Source organism: Bufo bufo, chromosome 2 (assembly GCF_905171765.1).
Source record: "Bufo bufo chromosome 2, aBufBuf1.1, whole genome shotgun sequence".
NCBI lineage: Eukaryota > Metazoa > Chordata > Amphibia > Anura > Bufonidae > Bufo > Bufo bufo.
In genome coordinates, this window is record NC_053390.1 from 22664366 (window position 1) to 22677401 (window position 13036).

Consider the following 13036-nt stretch of genomic DNA (forward strand, 5'->3'; position numbering starts at 1 on the left):
ACCCGGGGTGGGAACCCTATACACAGCAGCAACCGACTGTTTGCAAAAACAAATTTTTGTTTAAAAATGTTGTCAGAGTCCTATTTAGTAAAAAGAAAAAGAAAAAGAAAATATGTTATAATATAGAAAGCAAAGGTCAGTTGCAAAAATCAAAGGTTAGTTGTAAAAATCAGAAGTAATTAAATATATTACCTGTTCAATTGTTGATCTTCACCTATGTTGTCTTCTTCAAAATGTTCAGATTCTTCTTCTTTCTCAATAAGTTCTGACTCCTCTTGCTCTTCCTCCATCTGTGTAGGCTCTTCCTCATCAATCCCATCAGATTCATCAGCTTCAGATAATTCTACTGTTATAGGCATCTGTTCTTGTAGAGGTCCGGCAATGTCATGGAATGCTGTCTTGCATATTCCTGCATCTTCTGCAACCTCTGGTTGGATTCTAGAAGTCCTGAAAAAAAAATCGTATAAGTTAAAATATTACAAGTGTGGCATTATTAAAGTTGGATAGACAGGTTACAATTATTGTGAAATGACCTAATGCAATGTGAATCTAAATACAACATTGAAAGACATTATTAAAAAAGACTTGTGAAAATGCAATGTGTATACCTTGCCATGCGAGGTTTATTCTTGATTATGAAGCCTTTGCTTTCCAAGAAAGTACGAAAATCCTCAGGAGAATTGAGTTTCTCAATGGTGTCATAATCAAACACTGTGGCTTTCTCTGCAATCTTCCACAGACGTCTTCGAGCGTTCTTAAGAGCTTGCTTAACCTCTGCAGCTGATTCCAACTTCATGCATGTTCTGCGCAGGTGTGTAGACAAATTTTTGTCAACTTTAAAACAAACTGGGCAAACCAGAGCCACCCGATTCTGCCTAAAGAAGAAAAAGTTATAAAAGAAATCATAGAAGAAAACATGCAAACCATTATATATTACCTAAAAGGTAGAGCTTTGTGCCCCAATTAAATAAAAGGCAAATGTTATTCTAAAAGACACCCAAGATGATGTCAAAAGCATACACTGTACTTACACTTGGCAGGATGTCTCCATTGGTTCAATTTAATGAAAAATCAAAATATTGCAAAAATAAACTACCAAAATGATAAACTTAGAGCAGCAAATATCAAAATGATGAAAAATAGCAAATATCAAAATGATAACCTAAAAGTAGCAAATATCAAACTACAAAATGGATCAAATATATAGAAATAGCAAAATATGGCAAAGTCCTAGGATTCCTAGAGAAGGAACTTCAGCAGCTTGCAAGTTCAGTGAGTGAGTTGGTTATGACAAAATTAGTTATTTGGGCCTTTTTTATTCTATCCTGGACCAGTAGATTTCCAGTCTCACATTCTGATTGGATGTCAAGATGTTTATTGGGCTCAGATGGTGAAGGTGTGAAACCGGTATGCTAATCCTGCCCGGAGACACTGCTCAGCAGTTTCACACCTATGCCAGACAGCCAGTATCAGTGCCTAGCTAAAATTAGTAAGGCTCAGTTCAGACCTGAGCGTTCTGAAAGGAGCGCTCTGTATGCACGATTGTACGGGCGTTTACAATCGCGCATACAGAGACAAGCGTACACACAGTGTCGCGCGTTCCCGAAAGTCTATGTACGGGAACGCGCGACAAGCGCCCAAAAAAACGCTCCTGTACTTGCTTGAGCGTCGGGCGTTTTACAGCACGATCGTACGCGCTGTAAAACGCCCAGGTGAGAACCATTCCCATAGGGAAGCATTGGTTTCTCCTTGTTGAGCGTTTTACAGCGCGTAGGAACGCGCTGTAAAACGCTCAGGTCTGAACTGAGCCTAAGTGCCAGCTAAAAAATTTAATAGCAACATGCACCAATGGCACTTTATAAATAAAAATAGTGTTAATAATTATTTAGCTAGCTGCTAAACCGATCCTAACTTATAAACATAAATTATAATTTTCCCCTATCAAACACCCCCCCCCTTCCCCCAGAAAACAAACATTTTAGGGGCAGTGTTATTGGTGACACAGCAAAAATGTACCTGTTAATTCTTCCATCCCATCGAACGAATGAAGGCATTTACACTGTCTTCTTGGCTGCATCCAGATTTCAAACATAATCCTAGTGTTAGAAAAGGGAGAAACATGTCATTTATCTTTCTTTAAACATCCATACAGAAAATTCTTAAATTGACTTCACAAAAAAAAAAAAAGGAATTAGACTTACCGGTAATTTTGTTTCCATGAAATCACCATGACGGCCACACAGGAGGTTGACCCATGACCTCTGTAGGGGCAGGGACAGAGAAGAGGTTAAATTGCCCCCTCCCACCTCCACTCCCCAGTGTTTCAAAGATTACTGAGTGCCAGAATCATAAGCAAAATAATTCAAGGTATTACATCATACCCCGAAAGGGAGACACAAGGTATTACTTCATACCAATAAAATAAAAAAAAGGGAAGGGAAATATGGGCCGTCATGGTGATTTCATGGAAACACAGGAGAATTATAAAATTATACATTGGGGGGGGGGCAACCGCTTGAAGGACCTTGCGTCCATAGGATAAGTCTAAGCGGTAATGTCTGACAAAAGTGTGTATGCTTGACCAGGTGGCCGCCCTGCATATGTCATCTAGCGAAGCTCCTGCTCTTTCTGCAAAGGTGGTGGAAACTGCTCTAGTGGAATGGGCCCGAACGTTTGCTGGTGGATCCAGGTTCTGAAGCTTGTAGGAGAGAGAGATGGTATCGTTAATACATCGGGCAATGGAGGACCTAGAGACCTTCAATCCCCTATTCTTTCCTGCAAACTGGATGAAAAGACTGTCAGATTTTCTAAAGTCTTTTGTGGCTTCCAGGTATCTCAGTACAGTGCGTCTGACGTCAAGAGTATGGAAGTCACTTTCCCTCTGGTTTTTTGTTTTGTCGCAAAAGGATGGGAGGATGATTTCCTGAATTCTGTGATAGTTGGAGACTACCTTAGGCATAAATCCTGGATCTAGTTTTAAGATGATTTTGTCATCAGAGATAGTGAGATAAGGTTCTCTTATGGAGAGTGCTTGTATCTCTCCCAGCCTCCTGGCTGAAGTAATGGCTATGAGAAATGCGGTCTTGAAGGAGAGTATTTTTATTGTGCAGTCTTCCAAGGGTTCAAAAGGAGGATGCATAAGTACGTTAAGGACTAGGTTTAGGTCCCAGGTAGGCGTACGAGATCTTAAGGAGGGCCTTAGCCTGATTGTTGCTCTGATAAACCGCTTAATCCACCTATGATCAGCGAGACTGGTGTCAAAGAAGGTACTAAGTGCGAAATGATCCTTCTTACTAGAAACAGAGTCGAATAGTATCCCTGTTTTAATTGGGAAACTGGGACTGGAACTACCGCTTCTTTTTCCACTAGTTCCTAGACACCCGACAGAATGTTTTGCCTGGAATTTCTGGAGCCTACATTTGTGATGACGAATTTTGTTGGGGGGATGGAAGTGAACTCTATTTTGTATCCTGACCTAATGATTTCCAGAGCCCAGGGATTTTTTGTTATCTTCTCCCAGGGGCCGAGGAAATTTCTCAGCCTCCCCCCAACAATGGCATCATTGCTTGTCGTCAGACTTAATCTGGGGTTTGAAAAAGAAACCTTTAGGGTAGGCCCAGCGGCCTGATTTGCTCTTGCCCTTATAGGACCTGTTCTGGCTGGCATAAGGACGAAAGGACTGGTTCCTTCTATAGGGTCTATCTTCTGGGAAGCCCTTCTTTTTATCCGCAGCTTTCTCTAGGATTTTGTCTAAGACAGGGCCAAACACGTATTCCCCTGAGAAGGGGATTGAGCAGAGCTTCATCTTGGAGGCTTTGTCCCCTGATCAGGACTTCATTCATAGCGCTCTACGAGCAGCATTAGATAAGCTCGCATCCCTGGCGCTGAATCTAATGGATTCAGCCGACGCGTCAGCTAAAAACCCTGTAGCAGATTTCAGTAGTGGTAAGGACTGACGGATTTCTTCCCTAGAATTTCTGTTCCTTAAATGATTCTCCAGTTCATTCAGCCACAAGAACATCCTCAAATGGCAAAGCGGTCTTTTTATTTACTTTTGCCACTTGGAGTTTCATCAAACAGTTTTGACTGAGATGGGTCAAAAACGAAACGGTTTTTGAATTCTTTGGATATTCCCAATCTTCTCTGGTTCAGACCATTCCTCCAACACCATGTCTCTGATGTTCTTATTAATGGGAAATACCATTGCCCTTTTCACTCTCAGCCCCGCAAACATTTCATCCTGGATGGAATGAGTCTTAGGGGCCTCCTCAATCCCCATGGTGGCACGAACCGCTTTTAATAGGTTGTGCATCTCCATAGCAGAGAAATAGAATTTCCTATCACTCTCCGAAATTTCTCCTTCGGAAAGCGAGGCGTCCTCTTCCCACAGTCTGGAGAAGGAAGCCTCAACCTCCATGAAGAAGAAATATCTTTTATCCTTGGCCGTTTAAGGGGTTGAGGTTCGGGATCGGGTACCCCGGACCTGGCAGCTCTCAGCTCCTCCTGAACCACCGAACGGATTCTTTCCATAAGCGAAGGCTGTTTTTGGTGGATTACGTCCGAAATACAGTCCTTGCATAACTTTTTTGCATATCCCTCAGGTAATTTTTTTGAGCAAGTTAAACAACGGGAAGGCTTTTTAATCTTTTTCTGTGCCTCCTTAACCTGGGGATATGAAAAATAAAGATGGAGTAGAGCCGTCAGGGAAAGACATGAGGATTTACCAAGAAGTTTAACAGTTTAACCACCTCCGGACCGCCTAACGCACGGATGCGTCCGGAAGGTGGTTGATTCATTCCTCCTGGACGCATCCGTGCGTCATCTCGCGAGACGCGAGATTTCCTGTGAACGCGCGCACACTGGCGCGCGCGCTCACAGGAACGGAAGGTAAGCGAGTGGATCTCCAGCCTGCCAGCGGCGATCATTCGCTGGCAGGCTGGAGATGTGATTTTTTTTAACCCCTAACAGGTATATTAGACGCTGTTTTGATAACAGCGTCTAATATACCTGCTACCTGGTCCTCTGGTAATCCCTTTTGTTTGGATCGACCACCAGAGGACACAGGTAGCTCAGTAAAGTAGCACCAAACACCACTACACTACACTACACTACACCCCCCCTGTCACTTATTAACCCCTTATGAACCCCTGATCACCCCATATAGACTCCCTGATCACCCCCCTGTCATTGATCACCCCCCTGTAAGGCTGCATTCAGATGTCCGTATGATTTTTACGGATCCACTGATACATGGATTGGATCCGCAAAACACATACGGACATCTGAATGGAGCCTTACAGGGGGGTGATCACCCCATATAGACTCCCTGATCACCCCCCTGTCATTGATCACCCCCCTGTAAGGCTGCATTCAGATGTCCGTATGATTTTTACGGATCCACTGATACATGGATCGGATCCGCAAAACACATACGGACATCTGAATGGAGCCTTACAGGGGGGTGATTACCCCATATAGACTCCCTGATCAACCCCCTGTCATTGATCACCCCCTGTCATTGATCACCCCCCTGTAAGGCTGCATTCAGATGTCCGTATGATTTTTACGGATCCACTGATACATGGATCGGATCCGCAAAACACATACGGACATCTGAATGGAGCCTTATAGGGGGGTGATCAATGACAGGGGGGTGATCACCCCATATAGACTCCCTGATCAGCCCCCTGTCATTGATCACCCCGCTGTAAGGCTCCATTCAGACATTTTTTTGGCCCAAGTTAGCGGAAATTATTATTTTTTTTCTTACAAAGTCTCATATTCCACTAACTTGTGTCAAAAAATAAAATCTCACATGAACTCACCATACCCCTCACGGAATCCAAATGCGTAAAAATTTTTAGACATTTATATTCCAGACTTCTTCTCACGCTTTAGGGCCCCTAGAATGCCAGGGCAGTATAAATACCCCACATGTGACCCCATTTTGGAAAGAAGACACCCCAAGGTATTCCGTGAGGGGCATATTGAGTCCATGAAAGATTGAAATTTTTGTCCCAAGTTAGCGGAAAGGGAGACTTTCAATTTCCGCTAACTTGTGCCAAAAAAAAAAAAATTCTATGAACTCGCCATGCCCCTCATTGAATACCTTGGGGTGTCTTCTTTCCAAAATGGGGGTCACATGTGGGGTATTTATACTTCCCTGGCATTCTAGGGGCCCTAAAGCGTGAGAAGAAGTCTGGGATCCAAATGTCTAAAAATGCCCTCATAAAAGGAATGTGGACCCCTTTGCGCATCTAGGCTGCAAAAAAGTGTCACACATCTGGTATCGCCGTACTCAGGAGAAGTTGGGCAATGTGTTTTGGGGTGTCATTTTACATATACCCATGCTGGGTGAGATAAATATCTTGGTCAAATGCCAACTTTGTATAAAAAATGGGAAAAGTTGTCTTTTGCCGAGATATTTCTCTCACCCAGCATGAGTATATGTAAAAAGACGATACCACATGTGTGACACTTTTTTGCAGCCTAGGTGGGCAAAGGGGCCCACATTCCAAAGAGCCCTTTTCGGATTTCACAGGTCATTTGCCTACTTACCACACATTAGGGCCCCTAGAATGCCAGGGCAGTATAACTACCCCACAAGTGACCCCATTTTGGAAAGAAGACACCCCAAGGTATTAAGTGAGGGGCATGGCGAGTTCCTAGAATTTTATATTTTTTGTCACAAGTTAGCGGAAAATTATGATTTTTATTTATTTATTTTTTTTCCTTACAAAGTCTCATATTCCACTAGCTTGTGACAAAAAATAAAAACTTCCATGAACTCACTATGCCCATCACGAAATACCTTGGGGTGGTTTCTTTCCAAAATGGTGTCATTTGTGGGGTAGTTATACTGCCCTGGCATTTTAGGGGCCGAATGCGTGAGAAGTGGTTTGAAATCAAAATCTGTAAAAAAAATGGCCGGTGAAATCCGAAAGGTGCTCTTTGGAATGTGGGCCCCTTTGCCCACCTAGGCTGCAAAAAAGTGTCACACATCTGGTATCCCCGTACTCAGGAGAAGTTGGGCAATGTGTTTTGGGGTGTCTTTTTACATATACCCATGCTGGGTGAGAGAAATATCTTGGCAAAAGACAACTTTTCCCATTTTTTTTTATACAAAGTTGGCATTTGACCGAGATATTTATCTCACCCAGCATGGGTATATGTAAAATGACACCCCAAAACACAATCCCCAACTTCTCCTGAGTACGGGGATACCAGATGTGTGACACTTTTTTGCAGCCTAGGTGGGCAAAGGGGCCCACATTCCAAAGAGCACCTTTCGGATTTCACCGGCCATTTTTTACAGATATTGATTTTAAACTACTTACCACACATTAGGGCCCCTAGAATCCCAGGGCAGTATAACTACCCCTCAAGTAACCCCATTTTGGAAAGAACACACCCCAAGGTATTCGCTGATGGGCATAGTAAGTTCATGGAAGTTTTAATTTTTTGTCACAAGTTAGTGGAATATGAGACTTTGTAAAAAAAAAAAACAAAAAAAAAAAATCATCATTTTCAGCTAACTTGTGACAAAAAATAAAAAATTCTAGGAACTCGCCATGCCCCTCACGGAATACCTTGGGGTGTCTTCTTTCCAAAATGGGGTCACTTGTGGGGTAGTTATACTGCCCTGGCATTCTAGGGGCCCAAATGTGTGGTAAGTAGTTTGAAATCAAAATCTGTAAAAAATGGCCGGTGAAATCCGAAAGGTGCTCTTTGGAATGTGGGTCCCTTTGCCCACCTAGGCTGCAAAAAAGTGTCACACATGTGGTATCTACGTACTCAGGAGAAGTTGGGCAATGTGTTTTGCAGTGTCATTTTACATATACCCATGCTAAGTGAGATAAATATCTTGGTCAGATGCCAACTTTGTATAAAAAAATGGGAAAAGTTGTCTTTTGCCAAGATATTTCTCTCACCCAGCATGGGTATATGTAAAATGACACCCCAAAACACATTGCCCAACTTCTCCTGAGTACGGCGATACCACATGTGTGACACTTTTTTGCAGCCTAGGTGGGCAAAGGGGCCCACATTCCAAAGAGCACCTTTCGGATTTCACCGGCCATTTTTTACAGATTTAGATTTCAAACTACTTACCACACATTAGGGCCCCTAGAATGCCAGGGCAGTATAACTACCCCACAAGTGACCCCATTTTGGAAAGAAGACACCCCAAGGTATTCGCTGATGGGCATAGTGAGTTCATAGAAGTTTTTATTTTTTGTCACAAGTTAGTGGAATATGAGACTTTGTAAGGAAAAAAAAAATAAAATAAAAAAATCATCATTTTCCGCTAACTTGTGACAAAAAATAAAAAGTTCGATGAACTCACTATGCCCATCAGCGAATACCTTAGGGTGTCTACTTTCCGAAATGGGGTCATTTGTGGGGTGTTTGTACTGTCTGGCCATTGTAGAACCTCAGGAAACATGACAGGTGCTCAGAAAGTCAGAGCTGCTTCAAAAAGCGAAAATTCACATTTTTGTACCATAGTTTGTAAACGCTATAACTTTTACCCAAACCATTTTTTTTTTATCAAAGACATGTAGAACAATAAATTTAGAGAAAAATTTATATATGGATGTCGTTTTTTTTGCAAAATTTTACAACTGAAAGTGAAAAATGTCATTTTTTTGCAAAAAAATTGTTAAATTTTGATTAATAACAAAAAAAGTAAAAATGTCAGCAGCAATGAAATACCACCAAATGAAAGCTTTATTAGTGAGAAGAAAAGGAGGTAAAATTCATTTGGGTGGTAAGTTGCATGACCGAGCAATAAACGGTTAAAGTAGTGTAGGTCAGAAGTGTAAAAAGTGGCCTGGTCATTAGGGGGTTTAAGCTAAGGGGGCTGAGGTGGTTAAGTAAATAGGGGTCCCACCAGGGGAACATACGGGAGGCAGTATAGGGCATCAGGCTCCATAGAAACCTGCAGCTCAGGACCCGACATGCTGGGGGTGCCAGTGGATATCTGGTACTTACTCAGACCGGCATCTGCCGTGGCTTGCCTGCTTCTTATACTGCTCTGCCTCCCGTCCATGAAGACTTCCGGGTTGGTCACGTGACCGGGACCCGGAAGTGACGTCATTACTCATCGACATCGGCGTGCACGCACCCCGGCCGCTGCACTGCCCGCCCCACCGGGGGAGAGGAGGAACCATGCGGCCCGGGAGCAGGCTCCGGATGAACCAGAACGAGTCCTCCCAATACCCCCAGCCCAGCATAAGCATGCGGCCGCCGGCGGACTGGGGAGCTCCCGCTGGAGCTAAGGTAAGAAAGACCAGGAGACAGTCCTCGGACCTCCTGGAGCTAAAGTAAAAAAGAAAAAAAAAAAGAAAAAAGGATACCTTCCTCTTCATCTCTCTGACGCGCAGGGAGACTATTCTCCGCCCCTGGCCTCAGTATGGACAGGAACACTGGGGAGTGGAGGTGGGAGGGGGCAATTTAACCTCTTCTCTGTTCCTGCCCCTACAGAAGTCAACCTCCTGTGTGGCCGTCATAGTGATGAAATGGAAAACAAATTACACGATCAGTAATAAATAAAACCCCAAACTCTTACCCACAATATGATCCACACGTAATTTATTCTGTGCCTTCCTCCCCTGATCATACATATATCGCCCTTCGAAAGGAAAATAGGCCTGGCAATGATCTTGGCTTGGAGCATCCGCCCAAAGGGTAACTGAAAAAGACATCTATGAATTTTTTAAACATATCCTTCATTGTCTTTTTTGGAATAGTTTCTTTTTTTTTGTGTCTTCTTTTCCTTGTGACTTTGAAAAGACTGCACTTTTTTATTTTTATTTTCAACTTCTGGAGTGATGTCTTTTTGCCTGTTAATGAAAGAATTTAAATGTTAGATATTACCAAGAGTTGCACATGTATTTACATTAATGTCAATTTGTGAAACATGAAATGCATTTAAAGCCTAATTTAACTAGAAGTGGAAGCAGTGGCGTACATAGAGAAGTAAGGGCCCCATAGCAAGGATCAAACCAGGCCCCTCACACAGGACAAAAGAGTTTCTGCCTAAACCCTTTTTTAATGACCCTTGGGCCCTTTTTCCACTGCCTCATTTGCTAAAAGTCCTGACCAAGTTTTCACCCCCAGTAGAAAAGAGGATAATCCCAACTGGGCCCCCTCCTGCCCTGGGCCCCATAGCAGTCGCATGGTCTGCTGCTATGGTAGTTACGCCCCTGAGTGGAAGGCTGAGAGCTGCATGTGAAACGTCGTAACATGTCTGCCGCTTCCACTATATGGCCAACAGTCTTCTCTCGATAGGTCCTTTCAGCTACAGGGTTAGAATGAGCCAGTAATCTTCTTTCTCCATCATTTTTAAGCTGAGGGGCCACAAAAGGTTTCTGTTATACGCTGTGCTTCTTGGCTTGTAACAGGTTGCAATCCAAACCTAAGGAGTAATATATTTTTGGAAAATGTTTGAAAATGTCAGAAAATGTATAGTTAACAACAAACTAATAACTTATTTCAATATAGCCCATCAACAGCCTGTTCCCCCCAGGCTATAATATAATCATCACTTACCTATGATGGAAGCGAGCGACATCATTTGAAACATTGTAGATTGGCACACCTGTAGAGGAGATGAAAAAAAACTTTGGATCTTCCTTATCCTGAAGAAAAGCAGGCCTAACTTTGCTAAAGTAAATGTCAAACCACTGAAAGAGAAAACAAACAAGTGTTAGCAACCGTTTCTTCATTGCTGACATATGGAAGGTGTACAGTATCAGCTGCACTTTTAAGACTTACCTTTTCTTCCTCACTGCTCAAAACCAATGAGGCTATCTGCTGGGCTGCCGTTCTGTGGTTTATGATCCCAATGACTACGGAGCACTCGGGCACCCCGTCGTAATCCCGAACATGACTTACTCTGCGAGACCACTCTTCCACCTGTACGAAAATTAGATAAGAGGGATAGTATTATAACATAGACAGAAGCAACAATTACAATGCAAAAACATTAGCTAGTAAAATAATGATACTCACTGTAAAATTTTTAACCACCCCTGGTCTCTGTACATGTTTAAGGATCACAAGGCTTTCCAGGTAATATAAAACAGTGACGCCATCTCTCTCATCGATGCAATTCATCTTCTTAACCTTTTCTAGTGCTTCCAGGAATGCTGGCCTTGCCACTTCAAGCAATTCACAGCACTTGTCTCTGTCTTTCTGTTCTGCTGTCATAAAGTCAAACCTGGAAATAAAAGGTACAAAAAATGAACACGATTGCTCAATATCTTATAGAATAGGACAGTAAAATTTATGATCGCTTACTTTTTCACCATAGTCTCTTTTGAAATGCCCTTGATGATTCTTGATTGCAAATCATGTCATCTTTATAAAAATGTCACATGCCTTGTAAAGTTTTTTATTTTCATGAACCAAATTGGTGGCTTGCTCGTTGTACTTTATAAACCTCTTCACATGCTTCAGATAGTCAAAAACTGTGGCCTAGCTGTTCCCCAGGGACTGTAGCGTTTGAAAAAAATGTGTGGGCTTTCTCAATGTTAAAAACAAAATTCAAAGAAGGTTTGGTGGAGTCCATGAAAAAGAGAAATCTTCTTACATTCCCAATGTAAAATTAGAAAAAGAACAGATTAGTATTTAGCTTTTCAAAAGCAGCAACAACCACGTGTGAATCTTACCTCCTGCTTAGAATTGCCTCCTGACTTCTTTTGAAGGTAATATTGAAATGCAGCAAGGACAGGGGTATCTGCTGAATATTTTCTGTACATCCCAGCGGTATCCATTTTTATGCCGCAGTAGGACATTCTTGCTGTTTCTAAGACAAAAATATGTAATAATTAAGTAATGGTATCTAACATTATAGTCAAAAGAGGTCACTCAGATAATAAATATATGCACTTACAAGTTCAGGTGTTTAGAAGTTTTCTGTCTCTTTGGAGCAGGTGGACATTCCTCGACATCAGTATCTACCACTGATTTGGTAGTCATTTCTTCTTCATCCGATGTTGAAGATGATGACGGCAGCAGCAGCAGTGATGTGTGATACATACAAACTGCATCTAAGGCAGTACAATGCACATGTTCATTAGTAGAGGGATAAGCCACATGAAAAGTTATCCACCAGTGAATCCATTAGATCCAATCCAGCTCCCATCAGACAAATACTGTAACATATACATACCAACACAACTCATCCTTATTCTGTAATGGTTGGTCCTCCATTTCTGAGAGAGAAGCATTTTCAGACTTCAGACTGTTTCTTCTGAAGCTGTTGGTTTACTTGCTCCACTGGGGCTGGCACAGGGTTTCTGAAAAACAAAATATAAATTCATTTTAAGTAATGGTGATGATAATCTATGATAGCTCTATTGTGGAATATATTACCTCTTTTCCACAATCTGGCAAGTGCATTGTTTTGGCTCTTGAGCAATAGCAGTTTCTGAACTGGTGTTGCTGAAAAAGAAAAAACAGAACACAACTCTAAAAATCAGTAACCGTGCTAGTAATAGAAGACACAGAGAGGAAGAAACAATTACAGATGTGTTTTGACAAAGCATACCTCGAGAAAAAATCCGAACGTAAAGCCGATCATCAAATACTTTGAGGGGGACCCAAACCCCTACATACTTTTTACTGCTTTAAGAGACATCCATGCGGGACATGAACGGTTATTTGACTCTGGTGTCACGAGAAAATCTTTCACAGGGGAAGACGCAGACCTCTTGTGGATAGATGAATGACTCTTCCCCCCCCCCCCCTTTATTTTTAAGATGGACTGTGTTCAAATACATGTTGCACTTGACAATTTTCTTAGCTTTTTTTTTAATAGTGTAAAATAATTGTATATATTTTTTCTAAAATGTTATTTAAAACAAACTTTCAAGATAAATAGATATTAAGATTGCCAAAATGGGATAGTGTGCATAAAATACCCTCCTCCACCATGAATGTGTCCGATCTTGTGGTAGCTTTATTTAAAATGCTAAATGTTCAAACACAAGTGTTTGTGTTCTTGTCTTTTTTTTTCTACATGTATTTT

At 42.0% G+C, this 13036-nt stretch overlaps 1 long non-coding RNA gene across 1 annotated transcript; it reads right to left on the bottom strand.

Annotated features, from left to right (window-relative positions):
• Positions 1-334: 334 nt before the first annotated feature.
• Positions 335-9707, bottom strand: LOC120991206. Its single transcript, XR_005776559.1, has 3 exons — positions 9572-9707; positions 1352-1450; positions 335-447 (listed from the first exon to the last, which is right to left on the bottom strand). It is a non-coding gene; the product is annotated as an uncharacterized LOC120991206 (long non-coding RNA).
• Positions 9708-13036: the final 3329 nt, after the last annotated feature.